Consider the following 21,024-nt stretch of genomic DNA (forward strand, 5'->3'; position numbering starts at 1 on the left):
AATTTTAAATTCCTATTTACATATCAAATTTACAAGCTACAACTTGTAGAATAATTTTTGTACTGCTTTTTGTAAGTAAATTACTATCACATTTAATGTTAAATGCATGTGTGGCTTCTCATGTATCAAAGCCATGCTTTTCCTTTGCGTCTCCTGTTTCCAATTTGTGTTAGAAAACTCTGTGTGAAATGTGAGCTCTGGTTTATAAAAACACTAAGAATGAATGCATGTCCCTTGGAATAATAGCCCGAGCTATCTTTACAGCAATCCTATGTGGAATGTTTGAATCTTTTTCCTCTAATGCCAAATATGCACTTTTCACATGTAAATTGAAGATGTCACTACTTGAACTTGGTCACCATTGCATGCATGTAATGCTGATTGACATTATAATGGCTTTTGGCCACTCTGTGAGAATTTTGTTTTTAAGAGGCAAATTTTATCAGGCCAAACTCAAAATGGAAGATTAGATTTGTTCATCCTTCATTCTTTCAGTCCCTAAAGATTCATTAAGTGTCTGCTTTGCATCAATTCTATTCAAAAAGGAACAGAATAAAATTGCTGCCCTGGACTCCTGTGGCAGGGGCCTTGAACAGGTACTAACAGATAAGAGCATTTGACTGGTCTGGGGATGGGGGTGTGGGAATAGTAATAGGCTCCACACAAGGTGAGTTAGTCAAGACATCACTGAACCAATGAATCCCACACTGAATATTGAAAGAATTTTTAGTAAATTACCCTAGTAGGACATAGGTAGCAGAAAGAACATTTCAGATGAGCAGATTCAGTGAACTTCAGAGAGTTAGTGACTGCAGCTTGTGACATGGAGAGAGTGTGGAGGGAGATCAGGCTAAAGCATAGATGTGGGCCTGATTATGAAGGATCTTTAATACCATTTTAAGGAGATTGGCCTTTATACTGTAGGCAGTGGGGAATTACATCTAGAATTTTAATGAAAAAGTTTCATGATCAAATTTGTGCTTGGTAATACTGTCTCACAGGTACACAGAAATGTGTGTAAGGGTAGCAGATCAGAGGTTAGAGGATCAGTTACTGTGCCCCTGCAGCAGTCCATGAGAAGCGTATGGGGCCATCTTTTTTTTTTAACTGGGTGGGTCCACTTATAAGTGGATTTTTTAGAATTTTTATTTTGGTATCATTAATGTGCAATTACATGAGCAATGTTATGGTTACTAGACTCTCCCCATTAGCAAGTCCCCACCACATACCGCATTACAGTCACTGTCCATCAGCGTAGTAAGATGCTATAGAATCACTACTTGTCTTCTCTGTGTTACACTGCCTTCCCCATGCCCCCCCACCCACATTATGTGTGCCAATGTAATACCCCTTATTCCCCTTATCCCTCCCTTCCCACCCATCCTCCCCAGTCCCTTTCTCCTTGGTGACTGTGAGTCCACTCTTGGGTTCTGTGAGTCTGCTGCTGTTTTGTTCCTTCAGTTTTACTTTGTTGTTATACTCCACAGATAAGTGAAATCATTTGGTACTTGTCTTTCTCTGCCATAGTAGGATTTGTTTTCTTCTTATGGCTGAATAACATTCCATTGTGTATATGTACCACATCTTCTTTATCCATTCATCTACTGATGAACACTTAGGTTGCTTCCATTTCTTGGCTGTTGTAAACAGTGCTGCGATAAACATAGGATAGGGGTGCATATGACCTTTACAAACTGGGCTCCTGCATTCTTAGGGTAAATTCCTAAGAGTGGAATTCCTGGGTCAAATGGTATTTCTATTTTGAGTTTTTTGAGGAACCTCCATACTGCTTTCCATAGTGGTTGAACCAATTTACATTCCTACCAGCAGTGTAGGAGGGTTCCACTTTCTTCACATCCTCGCCAAAATTTGTTGTTTGTCTTTTGGATGGTGGCCATCTTAACTGGTGTGAGATGATATTTCATTGTGGTTTTAATTTGCATTTCTCTGATGATTGGCAATGTGGAGCACCTTTTCATGTGCCTGTTAGCCATCTGAATTTCTTCTTTGGAGAAGTGTCTGTTCAGCTCCTCTGCCCATTTTTTAATTGTATTATTTGCTTTTTGTTTGTTGAAGTGCATGAGTTCTTTGTATATTTTGAATGTCAACCCCTTATCGGATATGTCATTTATGAATATATTCTCCCAGAACATGGGGCTGTCTTAACAGGGATAGAGGTGAGGAGATGATGGTGTGGAGAGCCCATTAAGAAGTAGGATCTTCAGAACTTGGTGACTGATAGGACGTAGGTATTGAAAGAGAGGAAATAATTAGGACAGCTCCCAAATTTCAGGCTTGAGTGACTGCATGAATGATTTCATCATGTATGGATGTTCACTTAAGTCCTGAGACAAGGGGATGAGATGCATGTAAGAGATGGGGGCACAGCCAGAACCAATGGTAGAAACCCTAGGAAGAAGACTTTTCAGAAGGAAGCAAATACAAAGAAGTCTTAGAAGGAATGCTCTTTGGGAAAGAGGAATACTTAAGGATAAGGTATCCTAGGACCCACATCAGGTGTTTCCTGCAGGAAGGAGTGGTCAAGAATGTTAACACTCCAGAGAGGTCAAGAAAGGATCCCAGGGTGTGTCATCTTGTAGGTGCACGCTATCACCATGAAAGCAGTTGGTGAATAATGGAAAATAAGAAAGAGAAGGTCTACTTACACCACTCTTGCAAGAAACTTAGATGTGAAGGGAAAGACAACAAGAGTGTTAAGGAACATGATTTTATATTTATTTTTAAGGTTGAACATCTCAAGCATGTTTACACGCTAGAGGATGGATAGAATCTAGAAGAGAAAAAGAGGAAGGAGGTAATGGAATATTGTCTCTAAGAAGATCTGAGGACATACCAGCCAGAACACATGGGGAAGTTAGCTTTTTGTCTAGAGAAAGAAAAACTCTTCTTTGCAGACCGAAGCGAAGGAGGATAGGCTAATTGTGGATGTGGATAAGTAGAAGGAGGGAAAGGAATGTAGGACTTCAAAGGTAAAAGTGTGAGGAGTGTGGTATCCATGAGTATGAACTGTTCAGATATGCTGCTGGGAACTTAGTTGACTGATGGCCTAGCTGCTGCCCTTCTGGAGCCACCTTTAGGTGGAGCCATCAGTGTTAGGGCTGAGCACAGTGGGGCTCCTAGTGCAACTATTCCTGTGGGATGCAAGATTTTTCTAGTGGGCCACGTTGTCTTGAGAACTTCTGTTGGCTTACAGACCTTGCTTGGAACTGTGCTGCAGGCCGAGACTTCCCATCCATTCCTTCTTCCTTCCCTCACTCTGTCCATGCATGTGGTCTAAGAGACTGCTCACCTTCAGCTGCTCCCCGCACAATGAACCTTTTATATTTCTAATTCTATCTTGGTACCTACTCTTGGTAGACCCAACTGATGCAAAGAACATGATTGGAATTTGTATATTATTAAGGTAATGCTGGCTGCCGTAAAGATAATCCCCAAATCTCACTGGTGTAAGACAAGAGAAGTTTCTTTCGTACTTGCGTGAGTTCCGGAGTGGGCGGTAAGGAACACCAGGCGGCACTCCTGCTAGTGCTCAGGAAGCTGAGTGACTGTCACTGCCTAGCTCCTCCAGTTTCAGGGTGTGGCTTCCACAGTTACTATGCCTGTTTGCTTCACATCACGAGAGGAAAGAAAGAGCATGAAGGATCACACATGGAAGGTTCTTATAAACCAGGAAATTAGCATAGTCACTTTCCCTCACATTTGATTGGTAGAACTCAGCCACATTTCACCACCTAACTGCAAGGGAGGCTGGGAAATGTGCTGTGACCTCGCCGGGTGCCAGTAAGAAGAGGATGTAGGTTTGGTGACATAGCCCCTGTGGGAGATGTGAGGACCAGCTGAGTAGGGGGACCTAATGCAGCGAGAGCTGGACCCACAGTTATGTGACTCTTTTTCCCTAACAGCTTCAAACATACAGTGACCTGTGGAGGAGCAGAGAAAGCAGGTGGGTGGGTTAATTCCGAATTTGGAGGCTCTATTTTTTCTGAAGAATAGGGCAAGTTTCCATTGGGAAATGTCTTTTCAAAGTTTCTGTACATTTTGGATTGATGTGAGAAAGTCCTAGTTTCAACATATGTCACTCTGAGGTTTGCTAGTTTTGGGTCCTGCACCTGGAGGGTTGGCCGGGATTTGCCTCTTCCTTCTTTCTTCGTGTTGGACCCTCTGAAAGCTAAGCACTCAGTCTGAGAGTCTGACTTCCAGAAAAAAGGAAGATTCGGGTGAACTGTTTATCTCCTACCTTTCTCCAGCGTGGATAGATAGCCCCTGCTTCTCACTAATAACCTTAACCTACCTGCTTTTCTGGTAGTATGCAGTAGCTGGTGCTATATTTTTGTTTTTGCACATCTGATCCTTGTGTCTCCTCTGCTTCAATATGCCTTTCTTCTCCATCCCTCTTTTCTTCCCTTTAATCTTTGCCAGTCAAATTCCTGGACATCTTGTCTTCTCAGGCCCAATTCCAATAGCACCTCTTCCACCATTTACCAGAGTTTTTAAAAACCCTCAAATAATGTGTTAGAAAGGAGAGCATCTCTATAGTGATTTCTTGCCTCTCTGTTGATTATAGGGATATAGTTTGTATTATTTATGCAGGTGCAGAGGATCCTGAAGTCTGTGAAGACTCTATCCATCTGATGTTGAAAATAATTGCCACGGGGCATTTTGGCAGCCCTGTCACCTGCCTGTATTGAATCAGGAAGCCACTGAACCTTTATGGACCGACTGTGCAGGACTTTACACTGAAGTCTAGTACACTTGACTGTATTCATTTTGGCCCCTTTTTAATCTTGCAAGAATTTTGGAATCTGTCTCTGGCATCTCTGATATTGCCCTCCCACACCAATATACCAATTTTGTCTTCTGCATCTTTGTTTCAGTCATGGATGAAAGTGAGAGAAATACAGACCTCTGTCCAGTGTATCTACTCACTTTTGCTTTAGAATCTTACTGTTGATCATTTGGGCCTCAGGAAGCTGAATGGTAAAACCAGAAGGGCATGCTTTCTGATCATTCCAAATTTTTCTTATAAGGAAAGATTTTTTTTTAAATTAAGCTAAGTAGGAAATGTAGATTTTTATTAGCATGGTCTCATATACCTTAAGGGACCTGAAGCTGTCAAAGGTGTTAACTAAACTAAAAATGGTTTCCACCAGATCCTGGTTATAACTGTTCCTTTGGGAGCCCACAGCTGTGGAATGTGGATTATATATGGGTGACCGTAAGTCTTGGTTTGCTCAGGAGTGTCCCAGTTAACTTCTCTGTCCTCAGTTTCATTGACAACATCCTCTTTCACTCATGAAAGTATCCCAGTTAGACAAAACAGTGTTATTCACCTTAAAGCTCTACCTTAACTGAGTCTTTTGACACATGGTGTTTTTTGATTTTCTCTGTTTGGTTTGGGTCAGACTTCATGTTCCAAGGAATTTTGATGATGGCAGGTGGTGTTATAAAGTGTTCATCAAGGCTGGAGGGAAAAAGCTGTCTGGCACCAAGTCATGTTAATCTTTGTGTTGTTAAATAAAGATACCTGGCAGTCCTACAACCAGTGCCTGTTGTTATTTGGGCTTTAAGATGCTGCGTTGTTTATGCTTAACTGGCCTCTTCAGTTTCGTTACACCATAATGCTGCTCAGACCCGTGGAGGAAAGTTTGATGCTAAGCACAAAGTATTTGAACACAGTGCAGTCTAAATAAATTATCTCCTTTCTATTCTCCTCCTTTCTTCCTTCTTGCTGTCCTTCTGCAATTTGTGGATCGCACTCTCTACCCTGGAAAAACAGGTCAGAGGGTACGTCCTGTGCGACCACTGTCACCTTCCTGTATCAGCACAGATTTACAACATGTGTCCTGAAACCACCCCGAACGACTTCTATAATTTGTAGGATAAAATTAACTTTCCATAAAAATCCCAACAGTTGTTATCAAGGCTCCCGCCTGGGGAGGTTCGTCTCACGCGCTGTGAGCTGTATTGGGCTGAAGGGAAAGTTGCATCCTCATCAGTTACCCATGACTTAGTGCAGGTGCCACCTTCTAAGTTATAGGAAGAGAGAGGGCAACCTAGCACAAAATGCCCTGGTGACACATTCGGTTTTTAAGGGAGAAGAATTCTGAAACTGAAAGGATTTTCTTTTTTTTCATATATGACTGGCAAAATAGTGTTGATGAAGGCGAGTCAAGCAGGTGGTGGGTATGTGCTAAACTACTTAATGGTTTTCAAAGTACCAAAGGACTATTTTTAAATGTTTCTATATTATTCTCAGCCAAGCTGCTGGATGAAAAGTACAAAGGGCTAAAAATATTTACAGTTTCAGTAATGTCTGTTTGAAAAAAAACCATCCTGTGTGATTTTTTTTTTTCCATTTGTAGGAAAAGAGTATTATGGCTCAGAGAGAAGGGGCCAAAAGCTGTTTGTTCAGTGCTTAGGTTTTTAGGACATATAATCATCCAGAGAGCAGTAAATTGGGTTACAAATCATTGATTTTAAAAAGCAAATTGAAGAATGAAAACAGAGGTCATTATAATTACTTTTACTATTATTGTTCTCTTATTACTATTTTTATACTATTAACTATACTTCCAATTGAAAACAATATTGATCTTCAAAACTTTGTGTATGGATTAGGAGACAAATTGCTAGTGTCAGATTGCTTGGGCCTGTATCTCAGATCCATTCTTAGGTAAGTTGTTTAACCTCTCTGTGCCTCAATGTACCCATCTAGAAAATAGGGAGAATAATGCCTTGCCTCCTAAGATTGTTGAGCATTAAATGAGATGATACCCTCCTAGTACATGGTACGTGCTTAGTAAATATTGGCCATTTTTATTTTTGTCCCTTTAAAAATTTACTTTATGTTAGTCTTTTAACTGTGAAAAAACATGTGATATAAACTTTGCCCTCTTAGGCATTTTTAAATGTATAGTTCAGTGGTGTTAGCTCTATTTACATGGTTGTGTAACTGTTCTTTAGACCATTTTCATTTTGCAAAACTGAAATGTTTATTATTTTTTAAAAGCTCGCTTTCCATCACAGTCAGTTGAACAGCTCTATGGATGTAGCACGAGAGTGCACACCCACAAGGGACTTGGGACCATCCGTCTGTGCCACATCACATGACAGGTGCCAAGGGCAGAGGCTGGCCCACAGCCTGGGCTCCCCGAGTATCTGCCCAAAGGGTGGATGGAGAATAGTAAGGCTTCCTTGGACATAGTAGATGTGCTTTTGAAAAATTATTTCTTGAAGAATAAATCCCTTCTTATAAGTGATCTTAAATCTACATGGACAACCGACTCTTTTTATAAGGTGAAGATTTTTTTATTAAGGTATCATTGACATACATTCTTATGAAGGTTTCACAAGAAAACAATGTGGTTACTACATTCACCCTTATTATCGAGTCCCCCCCACACACCTCACTGCAGTCACTGTCCATCAGTGTAGTCAGATGCCACAGAGTCCCTACTTATCTTCTCTGTGCTACACTGTCTTTAAGGTGAAGTGATTTTTAAAACAAATAACTATGAATTATTAATAAATTCTGATTTTTGGCAGGTCACCTTTTTTATTAAACATAGAAACAATTGTTTCCTTAGCGTAAACACGGTGAAAGGAAAGAAGATATGTTAAGATTTGTCTAACGTTTGAAAAGGCTTCACTTTAAGTTCAAGCCTTTTTTACATTTGTTCAGATCTGACCACCAGACCTACTTTTTCCTTAGGCATTTGTGAATCATCTTGTTCTTTTTCTTTCAGAAACCAAAGGTTCAGGTCTAGATCAATATTTACCAAAATTTGGTGGAACACTACCTTTCCATTGAATGTGTGAATCGCCTGCTTTTGGGTCTTTGAAAAGAATGTCAGCTGAAATCGTCTAGAAATGGCCCAAACTCTGTGGGTGGGGAGAAAGGAAGGAAGAACACGTCTCTCACTTCAAAACCTGCCACCTAGGAAATAAATTATAGTCTTGCTTTGTAGAGTTTTTGCTTAGATGATTAATTCTGTTGGAAAATGTAAATTTTTGATAGTGTTTATTTGCTTCTGGATTAAAACACTTGGTGTTTACTTTTTAATGCTCAACCTTAGATTTTGCTCTTATAGCATATTCAACTGTTCCAATGAATATTTTATTTTGTATTCAAGTAGGCACAAAATGCTGCTTGCACCAAAGTTCACTTCCTTCTCCCAGGGAAAGGGGACCCTGCATTGCCATGGACTTTGCGGTCCTGCGAGGAACAGAGCAGGAAGCCCTGTCACCTGCCCAGATTTTTATTGGGCCTCATCTCAACACAGCACCTGGCTGTAACCAAAAGCAAGAGGGCATTTCTTTCTTCACTGATACTTGGAAAACCCTCACCGTGTTCCCACAGCAGAAGCAATGGCCCATCTTCCCAAAGGTGGCCTCTTGAGTCATTTCCGTTACGATTCTGACCTGTCTTATGAAAAGTGATACAGGAAAATTATCTCACCTAGTCACTCTTGCCCATGCCACAAGGCAGAGTTTACCCCTCAATCAGAGACCATAGTCTTCTAAAAGGTCTCTCTTGTTTCTCTGGGTTATTATTAATACTTTTGCATATGAATTCTCTGATACCAGGAAGGTATGGAAAATCTTCCCAATTTTTTCAGCCCCTTTTTGATTCCACACCCAAAGGGGAATGGAAACCCAAGTGAGGGCAGTTCTGTGGGCCAGACCCCGAGGACAGGGCAGCGGTGGAGCAGCCCACTGATCCTACTAGTCGTCTGTCCTCTTACCCCCTCTCCCTCCATCCCCCTTGGCTTCCTACTGCCCAAAGACCCAGCCTCCGCCCTGGAGCCCGCAGGGTTCTGCCTGTGGCGCCAGCCAGGCTCTTGGTCTCATTGCTGTTTTCCCCTTCACTGACTTCACATCAGCCGCTCTGACCAGGGGCCGGCTTTTCCTGGAGGCCGCTCCGTCTCCGGGGGTGCAGTGCTCCCCCACACACTCCCCGCCTTGGCATTTTTCTAACTCTTGCTCATCCTTCAGTCTCACCTCTTTTTTTTCAGTCTCATCTTAATATCGTTTCCTCTGAGAAGCCTTCCCTGACGCCCATCCCCACCCTTAATGAGCACCCCCTCATTGTTCACACTTCCCCTTCTCCTTTTTTCCTAGCCCTATTAGAATCGTGATTCTCTATTCACTTCTGGCTTTGATTATTTCACGGATTTCTCTCCCATTCAAAATAAACCCCGTGAGGGCTCAAGGCTGCTTTGTCCACAGTTTGTGACACCCAGTTCGCCCCCAGGGACTGCAGCCTAGGGGAGGAGATGGTGAATCGGCGAAGAAAGACTGAAAAGTAGGCAGAGCGTCTACGTTATAGGAATGAAAAATTCCTATAAGTTCAGAGAAGGGTGATTTTAATGACCTTAAATAATGGGATCAGGATATCAAATATTGCTGTCAGGAAGCCCTTAATGATTAGTACTTGCCTAAACAGGTCATGTGCCCCATGCACTGTCACTGCCCTCTGCAAATGAGAGGAAAAACCTCATACTTTTAAACTGTACCCCTGTTCTTGCTGTAGTAGTATGCACGTCAATAATTTATGCATGGTTCTTTAGTTTTCATCAAAAAGTAAAAACATTTTTATAGTAACCTGACGCTTCCCGCCTTTTCACACTTGAAATATAGAAAACTGGTTTTTGACAGGTACCCTAACTTGACAAATGTGTATTCTGTGTGTATTTAAAGGAAACTTTCATAGAACTTTAACGCTAGGTTTCTTTTAAGTGCTTCCACTTGCTATACCTCCTAATTTCAGTGTAAATTTTCATTTTCCTGATCAAATTCTATTTAATTGCCAAATTGTTCAAGTAGAGGTAGCCTGTTGTATGGGGTATCGTGTTCCTAGAAAGTTTGTTACGAAATATTATTTTATGATATACTTGGTCATCTTGTACTTAATCCTTGGATAAATCCATTTATATCATCTAGTTCATTTTTTATAAACCCAAATTTTAATAAGTACCCATTTTTCTCAAATTGGATTTAACTCTGAAAACAATAAGTGAAGTAAATGATTTTTTTTTAATCCATATATTTTAAAGGAATGTGTTTACCTGTTTGAGGTGAACATGTTAATACACTGCACTGTATCAGACAGCCAATAGGGAGGCATTGGGGAAGCAAACAGACCTCAGAATCAACATAATTAACTAATTCTTTTGTGTGAAGACTCACTGAAACCTGTCTTAAAGAATTCTGAGCAGAAATTGAAGGATGAGCCTAAGGTTTCCAGATTAGCTGGAGGGAGTTTTCAGTGGGTGACAGTAATAGTAAAAGGGGGACAATTACATTTTAAGGAGTTGTTTTATTATAACTTGTAGAAATTGATCATCTCCACTGTACACATTACACTTATAAAAGTACAGTGATTTATACTCTGCTTTGTACCTATTTTGTGTTCACTATTTAAAAGGCAAGAGAGTATGGGAGAGGCACAGAAAAATGATGAAATTGGAGCTTTAGGGTTTATGTACATTTTAACTTTCTGGTTCCTGGCTCCTTACCATTCTGGGTTGAGTAAAGGATCCTCTGTTCATTCTGTACTAGCAATAATCACCCAGATGCAACCTACCAATTTATCATTTCAGTTTAACTTCTGTCACTTCCTTCCCACTTCTTCCCTTGATGGCTTCTTTAGCTGTCATCCATTCCACCTCTTTGTGCCTTGTTATTCTGTCACTGCCAGCCTCCTGTCATGGAATGAGGATCTAAGCCTGGTGACCCTTGAAATAAATTCCTGGAGAGTAAATCTTCATAGATTCTTGTCAACTCTGTTTCCTCCACCCTAAAATTTTTTTTCAGAATTTTCTTTTTTAAAATCTCCAATGATTTCTAGTCACATCATAGCTAGGTCTGAAGTTCATCTACATTGGAATGGAGCTAACTAAATTAGTGAATGATGTAAAGGAATGTATAAAGGATATACTTACCTACTTAAGAGAACAAATTAATTTCAGCCAATTTAGAAATGTCCATTTTTTGAAAAAGTGAAATATATTTTAAGGAGGCATTTGCAATGGTGAAGCAATTGCTTTAAGCAGTTGACTTTTTTACTTTAATTGAGCTATCATTGATATGCAGTCTTACTGGTTTCAAATATACAACACAGTGGTTCTATGGTTACCCATATTATTTAGCAGTTTATTTTTTTAAAAAAACCTAAAATCTACTTTTAAAGAAAAACTTATACAGTAGTTCCCCCTTACCTGTGGTTTTATTTCTGTGGTTTCAGTTACCCAATAGCAGATGATTCTCCATCTGATGTATTGTCGTCAGAAGGCCAATCAGGAGTAAATAGCTTAACACTACGTCACAATCCCTACGTCATTCACATCACTTCATTTGCATCATATAGGCATTTTATTGTCTCGCAGCATCCCAAGAAGAGTGAGTACAGTACAATAAGATATTTTGAGGGAGACCATATTCACATAATTTTTATTACAGTGTATTGTTATAATTTTTCTATTTCATTATTAGTTACTGTTGTTAATGTCTGTACCTAATTTATGTATTAAAGTTTATCATAGGTCTGTGGGGGGGAGGGGAAACATAGTATATATAAGGTTCAGTATTACCCATGGCTTCAGACATCCACTTGAGGTCTTTGAACGTGTCCCCTGCAGTTAAGGCGGATTCCTTATGTATCAGGCATTGTGCATCCTTCCTGGTTCTTGTTGTCTAATTTCAACAGATTAAGGAAGATTACCTGGAACTAGGAGGACGGGTGAGAGTAGATAAGGACTCAACAAAGACAGGGACCGCTTCTGGAGGGAGTCAAGTGTGGCATGTGAAAACGGAATGTGTCTGTATGGACTCATGCAGGGGCCCCGTAGCCCAGGCAGTGTCTGTGAGGTGTAGCCCAGAGCACACACATGGGCATGTCTGTGTGGATGTATGTGCATGCATGTAGGGGGCCCGGGGGATCCCGGCAGGTGGGTACTCTACACACATGGAAGCTCCAGAAGCCACTGATACTGGCCTGTCCACGCAGGCAGCAGTGCCTGTCCACAGAATTTGGACTCCGCCATTATTTAGGGAATCTGGATCAGGGCTCCAGTTGCTGAGAGGGAGGTTGGAGATCACAGCAGAGCCCCTGCTTCACTTTCCTAAGCTTCAATTTCTGATTCTGTAAAATGGAGGCAATAATAGTAATTACCTCGTGGGGTTCTTTTGAAGGCTAATTGAAAGAGTATATGTGAAGACCTTAGAGTAGCATCTGATATATATATAGTATTTAGCAAGTGTTAGCTGTTACCATATTTACATGGAAGTAATAAAACAGTATTTCTTTTTAAATATCCTGTAACTGAGTTTTGTTATTCTTCCATTTAGTTATTTCAGTGAAATTTTACTACATTGTAGGTAGATGACTTTTAGAGGTTTGTTTGTTTTTTGCAGTGGGTGGGAGTTGTTTCAGTAGTAAATCTGTTCATGACAAAGAAAACTAAATGCTCATAAAAGAAATTGGCTTTTTTTTGTACTACCCCTTATTTTGCTAAATTCACAGAGATCTTCCCCAGTGGTGCCAGACTTTAAGGTTAATGGGAAAGAATTTGCAACAAAGACTCCATAATATTAGGGTAGGTGTAGAAATAAAGAGTGAACATTATGTGAACACCGTGATGCCAGTTGGAAAATATCTCCAATGAAAGGATAATGTTTTCTTCTGTTAGCAGAACAACATTTTTATGATCTAAAGCCAAAACAGTAGCAAAAACAAGAACTCAAAAAAAAATACTGGAGCTCAACATTCCCAGTGGTTTTTGCTATCCCAATCATCAAGCATTTTTTCCAAAGTCTAAACTACAGTTTGTTAAGGTTTCATTGAAATTGATACAAATTAGTTTAAAAGTCAATTGGAATTGGCATCACAAAAATCATAATTGCCTTCTTAAGAATTACATAAAATATAATAATGGTAAGGGATTTTAAAGATGAACTTCATGACTAGTGACATTTTTTGAGGCTGTAGAAATCGGTAATATGCCCAAAATCACCAACTGGGACTTCTGAATTTTTCACTCAAATTGTCTTGTAAATTTGGTCATACTCTGAAAGTTCTTCACTTGGATAGATCACAGATAATGTATTAGGAGTTTTCCTAGTTACATTGTCTGGATAGAGTAAGATATACCTCAGTAGATGGGTTCTTATAATTACAGAAGCTAGATTGTTACAGCCACTCGGAAGAGTTTGGCAGTTTCTTGCAAAGCTCAACACAGGCTCTTCATACGATTCAGATTTTTACCCAAGTGAGTAGAAAACTTGTGTCCGTGAATATTTATAGCAACTTTATTCATAATTGCCAAAAACTAGAAGCAAGGTATCCTTCAATAGATGAACTGTGGTATATCCATACAGTGGCATATTATTCAGCACTAAGAAGAAATGAGTATCAAGACATGGAAGAATCCTAAATGGACATTGTTAATCAAGGAAACCAGTCTGAAAAGGCTACAATACTGTATGAGTCCAACTATAGGAAAAGAGAAACTATAGAAACAGTGAAAAAAGCAGTGGATGCCCGAGGCTCAGGGGGAATAGAGGCAGGCTGAACAGGTGGAACACAGTAGTTATTTAGGGCCAGGGACACTAGTCTATATGATACTGGAGTGATGCATAGATGACATTATGCCTTTGTCAAACCCATAGAACCAGTGACACAATGAATGAACCCTAATGTCAACTATGGATTTTAGTTAGTAATGATGTGTTGACATTGATTCATTAATTGTAACAAATATATGATACTAATGTGAGATGTTAATCAAAGGAGAATCTGGGAGAAGGGAGACCTTTCTGCTCAGTTTTTCTCTAAAACTAAAACTGCTCTAAAAAATAAAGTCTATAAATTAAAATACCTTAACAGTAAATTTAAAAATAGATTGTAATCAAGTTACTATAGAATAATATTCCCAGACAAAAACCCTGGGTATAACTTCAGTTGTATAATCTTCCTTTACCTTGCATCTCTCGTTTTTTTTCACTTATTTTTTTAAATCATTTTTACATTTTATCTGATCAGTACTTTAGCTAGTAATGGATGGTTAAAAAATAAAAAGCAACTTTGGTGATTCTTTCAGGTTGTGTGGGACAAGTTGGGAGTGACAGGCGTCCTTCCTGCCCACGTCTTTCCTCTCCCTCTGGCTTGAGCTGGGTCCCACCTGGCTTCGCACAGCAGACAGGAACTCAGGGTGAAAGTGGAGCCAGGAGCTTACTGTGCTTTCGGCCTTGTCCTAAATGTTTTATTATTTTTATTTATCTTTTAAACCTCCCATTTTGTAGATGAGATGAGACCACAGGAGAAGAGAAGATCTGTACCCATGTCTGACTGCATTTGACCCCTAGGAGAACAAGCCTGTGTCTGAGTCCCTATCCCAACCCACCCCCACCAACTGCCTGTGGGAGCAGGTGAGAAGGGGAGTCATTTGAAGAAGTTGGTCCCAGGTCTAAGTCACCCCACAGACCAGGGGCTGCATTGAGAAGTGTCACCTCAGCACTTTTAATCCATTATTAAGGGATACATTATTATCTTATATATTGGAACCTTATGTATGTTTAGTCAATTCTTAATTTCTAGTCTTGCAGGGAAGTGTGATAGAATTCAAATGTAGTATCTATTTGGAATACTGCAGATAGAACGAAATGTAGTATCTTTGGAAATAGCATTATGTTATTTTAGTGGGAGGTAACAGATTTAGCTTCTTAATTATGTTTAGCAGGAAGCAGGATTCACATCTGGTTGTCCTTTGTAGCCTGAAAATGTTTGTGATGCAGGAGGTAGGGACCCGATCCCTGGCAGGGTAAAGCTAATGGAAGTCGGTATTCATTCCAACTAATCTCCAAAGCATGTGCAATCTACATGCCGAGGATTAACAGTTGATTTTTTGTAGACCCTGATTTTGAAAATCAGTTTGCTTTTTTATTTTCTGATGGATATATAAGATTTTTGAACTACATCTCCTCTCCCTTAATTTGTGATCTTATAAGCCTTTTGTTACAGTGAAGAATGAGAAACGACGATTACTCTTGTGTTCCTTTTCATAGTATAAGAATTTGGCAAAGCAGATAGTAGCCAAGTATTAAATAATTCTGACTAAATACTATGGACTTACTCCTAGACCAAAGTGAAGCATTTCTTTAAAAGCTTGAAAAATGCATTGTGGTATAAATTGTATTTAAAATTTGTATCACTTAAAATTTTTGAATCAAGTTTGTTTCCCTATATAACATTCCTTGTTGATCTTAGAATTACTCTACAACCTATTTTATGTTTTTTTATGAGGCAAATAAACTTTCAAAAGGATTAGCATGTGTTCAACTTTATAATATTTAATAAAAATTATAGTAACGAAGAAAACACAGTATTTTTTTCATTTACTTCAAAATGTTTTAAACTCAATTTCATCTGACCTAGTACATAGCTGGGACAAATAGAACCTTTTAAGGTCAGGACGTATCTGCAACCTATAAGATTAATTTTTGTGTCTTTATTTTACCTGAACTGGTAACTAGAGGTTTGCCCTGGGGTTGATTCATGCATTTGTTTCTCTAGGAATCCCAATATTTGACTAATCTATATATGATGGGTTTTGTTGCATTTTTAAAAACATTCAGAATACATATATATTCATATTTCTATATTTATAATAGAAAAACAGGCATGACCTTTGACCCCACCAGAGAGAATCATCATCTCTTAGTCATACAAAGAGAAGGTCTGTCTCTTAGTCATATAGGTAAGATTTATATCTTCGTCATGTATAGCTATAGATAAAATTGTGTGTTTATTGCCAGAGCTTATTGAAGTTTGTGCATCCATACATACTTGGTTTTTAAAGCAAAAAGAGAATCAAAATGCTTGATAGAGTGGCTCTGTCCCTTTAAGTAATGTCTCACCAGGATCTTTCTGTAATTCTAGAGCCAGCCCCTGGCTCAGGTTCACCCATGACATTTTCAGTTGATCTTTCTCTTGTTTCCTTTTCTAGTTGACCTTCAAACAGAAAGTTCATAGCCTCTTCTCAGCTGTTAATGTGATTTACTTCTTATGTCTAGAAGTCAGGATTGTTGCTGAATTGATTGTTTTCAAGGGATTGAGGCTCTTGGTTTAATGCCAGGACGTTCCCTGTGAATAGGTAATGAAATCACCAACCCTAATTTCAAAGGTTACCGAGTTTGTGGCACACAGACACCTTAGATCCCAGGTCAAGTGAAGTTAGGCTGTTCCTGGCACATCCCATACCCATTGGTTATAATCCAGGGATCATTACAGCGTTGATCAGCAAATGCCCCAGTGGCTTTCAGTTAGAAAAATGTAATACAGCAGCTACCTTGCTGTTCGTTATGCTTTAAAAACAGTATTTGAGTTAGTGGTGGCTTAACTTTGCAGTTCTGATCCTTGTATTAAAATGTGTAATTTTCTTTAATGTTCAAAATAGGAAGTGCAGTATATGCTTTTCAGGGTCCCAAGGCTTACAGCAAGTTCTTTATTACATGTAAATGAAAAGGAGACACCCATGAGCTCCACATATGGCAATATTACAAGTCACTCCCTCAAGGAGGAAGCATGTCATCTTTTCTTACACTGTGAGAAAGAGCCATCTTGTCATAGAAAAATAACACCTAAGCGTTAGTTTAATTAAAAGCAATATGCCAGAGGTGTCTCATTCGTTGGTCTGGAGAACGTCAGCACCGATGGTTTGAAAGCCGTCACGGGCTGGCCCTCATAAGCCAGACCAAGCTGGTTCCCATGGATTCCTGTCTTTATTTATGCCTGTGCACTTCACTTCAGCTTCTTCCCAGTATGAAACAGTGGGAAGGCACAAAAAGACTTTTAAAAACGAGCTTTTTAAGAATGGATGTTTTTCTTTATAGATATTAGTGACCCAGGAGAATCAGAATTAATTTAAATAAGTTTTAAAGCATACAATTTCAGGTGGATATCAGCAGTTGTGCTGTTATATGTACATGTATATATATACATGTATATATATGCAAATACTCTAAGAAATTTAATATTTTATCAAAAGGCACAACTCCAAAAATGAAACCTACCAACTCGTTTCTATGGTAACTGCTATTGAAATGTGTCTAGCCAGTGTGTGTCTTCCCATAATTTCTTTCTGAGAGTTTCAGGGAGTTCATTAAATTTACTTTCCTAACATAGATAGATATAAATAGAGGTACAGATTTTTTTTTCAATGGGGATGTGAGACTGTTGTAAAATTCCCTTAAATTTATATAAAATATGACTTCATTCTTATGCATGAATATATTTGGCTAAGGGACAAATCCATTGTTTATAAATTCAGTTTAAACTAATAATGAACCCAGGTAAGTACTGGTTTCCAAAAAAGACATTGATCTTGATTTCTCAATGTTTTCTAGTATTTATATATGGCACTGGGATTCAGCACATGTTAATTTCTAGAATGATCAGAATTTTTATTTTTAAAATAAAATTCACTTGGCTGTCCCTATAAGACCCTGCATGAGATGTTAAATGTTTTCCCTTATCTCCCTTCCACCCATTGTCTTTATTATTGACCAGGCCGTGAACTCTTTGCCTTGATGGAGTTCAGACCTGATTTAATAAACCCTCCTTGTGGTCCTTCCTTCTTATCAAAGGTTGTAAGTGGTAAACATAACGTGAGTCACAACTTATTTATGTAGAGATCTTGGTATTTCCCAACAGGTTCATGCAGGAAAGCTGACTACAGTGTAACCAGTGATACATAAGAGATTCTCTTGCATTTCATACTTAAGATACAGTAAACTATTGATTTGTTTTGATAATTTCCCCATGTCTCTCAAGGCCTGTAGTTTCTCAAAACAAACCAATGTGGTCAGATATTCTTCTTGTGATGGGAAATATATGCTTACTAAGAGTATTGATATTACTTCTGGGCACATGGCATTTATCTAGTTAAATTAAAAGGGAAAACATTTTTGAAGGTAAAGTGGCAGGAAATAAATACCAAGGAAATAAAACTACACTGGGCCCAGCAAAGGGGGAGTTTCACTTAGCACACAAGGGTGATGGAGAAGCCGGGATGTCTCTGAGCCTGTCAAACAGTGGTTGGACATAATAACCTTGAATTGTCTGCTGAGGAGGAATGAATATTTAACTTAAGGCCCTTTCTATTTCCTAGGCTCCTCAAATAAGGAATTGGCACTCCTGGGCCATGGGGAGTGGCTTCACACAGTTTCACAAATGCCTGAAATCCCAGAGTCTCTCTTTTTTTTGCTCTCCCTTTATTTCCCCAGTATTCAGGCTTTACTATTTCTCTTCCAGACAAACCCGGTAACGTCTTTGCTGGCTGCCTAGTTTCCACATGCAGCCTCTTCATTCATCTTCTGTTACTGCCAACCAGAATGATCTTTCTAAAGGCAAAACTGAGCCTCGTCATGACACTGCTTACAATCTTTCAAGGACTTCTCTTCCTTATCAGAAGACATTCCTTTGCAAGGCACTGAATAATCAGGGGGTCTAAGACCTACATATCTTTCCAGTAGGTCTTTCCGCCTCTGCTCCCTCTGTGCTGTAGACAAACCTTTGGCTTCTGAAATGCTTTGTGCTGAATGCATGAATTCTTTCTGGGTCCCTGGGCCCTCGGCATGCCCCAGGTGTATCCTTCCTAGCACTCAGTTTTCTGATAGTTGACATACCTCCCCTGCTAGACTCTAAGCATCTCAAAGACCATTTCTTGCTTGTGTTTGTTTATCCATCACCTAGCGCAACACCTGAGACATAGTTGGTGCTCAGTTAAAGTCTATTATATGAATGTATGAATGACTTAGTGATTATACACACAGGAAGCATGAATAAAGAAGAAACTGCATTTAATTAGTATGTAGGTAGGTCTGAGTTGCAATTGATAGAGATTTCAACAAGAATGAGGCTGACTGGTTGTTCAGGGTGATCTTCAGAAGGACCTGGCCCTCAGAGGACATAGCCATGGGACCAAAATCAGCTTTGTCAGTTCTTCTAGAGATGTGACTTGCAAGAATTTACGTAGACTTCTTGACAGATTAATTCATTACTGAGATGCTCCTCAAAGCAGAGATCAGGCAGCACAACTGATGTGGGTCATTTGCTCAGGCCACATCCTCTTGGTAGTAAGTCCACTCAGGAGGCCCGGTATTACAGCTTGCTAAATTCTAACCTGAGCAACCGAATTTTTTTTTATTGTCCTCATGGGATTTTCCATCAAGCTGGATTATCTAGAAAAATGATTCTTTTCTAATTGGAGGGTATTTCTCTCTATGAGAGACTAGAGAGATAGTCTGTCTATCAGTGACTTTTACATAGTCCTTAATAGCAGTCAGAACAGCTCTTCTTTTGTAATAATAATAGCTACTATTTTTTTGAATGTTCACTGCATGTCAGCACTGTTCTAAATAAATGCTTTATCTATGTCAACTCGGTCCACACAACCCTATGGTGCAGTTACTGTTATTAGCTCCTTTTTACAGACTGGGAAACTGAGAACAAAGATGTTAAGCTATTTATCACAAGGTGGTACCTCGTGAAGGGAGCTGGGATTTGAACCCATGCAATTAGACTCCAGTGCTTATGCTGACCTATCTTTCTAGGAGTGAAACCAGCATTTCTCATGTCTGCTTTATATTGCTTTATTTAATTCTCATTGCAACTCTTGCAAATGGGGTTTATTAACCAAGACTTTTTTGGTTACAAGCAACAGACTTGTAACCCTGTGATTGTGCCCTGTGATTGACTACAGTGACTGGTGCTCCAAGTGGTGTGGAGGGGCAGCTCTTCACACAGAAAGGGGAGCCAGTGATGGCCAAACAGAAGTTACAGGAGGAAGTTCAGAGAGGTTAAGTAACTTGCTCAAGGTCACTCAGCTAGTGAATGGCAAAGGCAGAATTCGAAACTGCTGCCTGCCTCCGAACCATTCCATGCCCACTCTGATTTGTAGAACCCTGTGCAGCCTGGACATCCTTCTTCAGCAGGCTGTGCCATCATTAGCCAAGAAGCCTTTTTCTTTGTTTCATTTTTCTACCAAGGATACACTGTGGTCACCTTAAATGAACTTGGCTCTTTCCCAAATGTTGGGTGCATTACTTTATTTATGTATTCATTTTTTATTAAGGTATCATTGATATACACTCTTATGAAGGTTTCACCTGGGCAACATTGGCGTTACTTTATCTAGCCTTAAACTTTCTTTCAGGACAGTTATGTAAACAGTTAAGTTCATCTAATAATTTTGCTACTTTCCACTTCAGAGGGTGATCTTTTTCTTACCAGGCACCAAATTCTAGAGAAATCTTTATTGGAGCTCTGAGATGAGACCAGAGCTTTTTCAGGCTAAAGTTTATGCAAAACATCAGCCCTTATGGAAAATTCGGTTCTTGCTCACACGGGTCTCAGTTCATGGAAATGTTCTTGAATGCATCAGGTCAAAGATACACGTACAGCCGTGGAAGGTGAGTTACGGTCTGTCTCCTCACAACCATACTGTATAGATTCTTAGTAGGGAAAATGCTCTTTGAAAGATGGCCTCTACTGTGCACTTCTGAATCTGTTTATAAGGAAATGACAGTATTTTTCAGCATTTGAACCACCACTGTCTGAAGCTCTGATCCTTGATGTGTTTAGTTTTCACATGTGCTCATCTCTACATCAAAAACAGAGGAAGCCACAGGAAATTGCTGCCTGTATTTCCAGGAAACGTAACTACCTCACCAGCGCTCCAATCCGCACAGCGCAGAAGACCCCGTGCGGGCACTGGCATCGCTGATGAAGGGGCTGATAAGATGTGTGGAGGGTTCTCATTCTGCCTCTCTGCCAGCAAAAGCCTGAAGAAGACAGGCTCCTCAGACTAACTGGAAATCTTGAAACACTCAGTCTCTGAACATGGAAATGCTATCCAAAACAGAGGGTTGGTGGTCCTCGCTCTTTCTGCTCTGGGGTGGCACTTCCTGCCTGGCCCACAGGGCTGTGTCTGGAACTGTTTCTGA

General features: G+C 39.6%; 1 protein-coding gene across 8 annotated transcripts in view; it reads left to right on the forward strand.

Annotated features, from left to right (window-relative positions):
- BACH2 (BTB domain and CNC homolog 2) overlaps positions 1-21,024 on the forward strand; it is a 307,650-nt gene that overhangs the window by 31,666 nt on the left and 254,960 nt on the right. Inside the window, exon 2 of one of the 8 annotated variants that reach the window (XM_073220957.1) lies at positions 14,323-14,448. The exons of the other annotated variants lie outside the window; for them this stretch is intronic. The gene's annotated coding sequence lies outside the window, so the exon portion shown is untranslated. The remainder of the gene's footprint in view (positions 1-14,322; positions 14,449-21,024) is intronic. 8 annotated transcript variants of the gene reach the window in all.

The sequence above is a fragment of the Manis javanica genome, chromosome 13, assembly GCF_040802235.1.
Source record: "Manis javanica isolate MJ-LG chromosome 13, MJ_LKY, whole genome shotgun sequence".
Taxonomy (NCBI): Eukaryota; Metazoa; Chordata; class Mammalia; order Pholidota; family Manidae; genus Manis; species Manis javanica.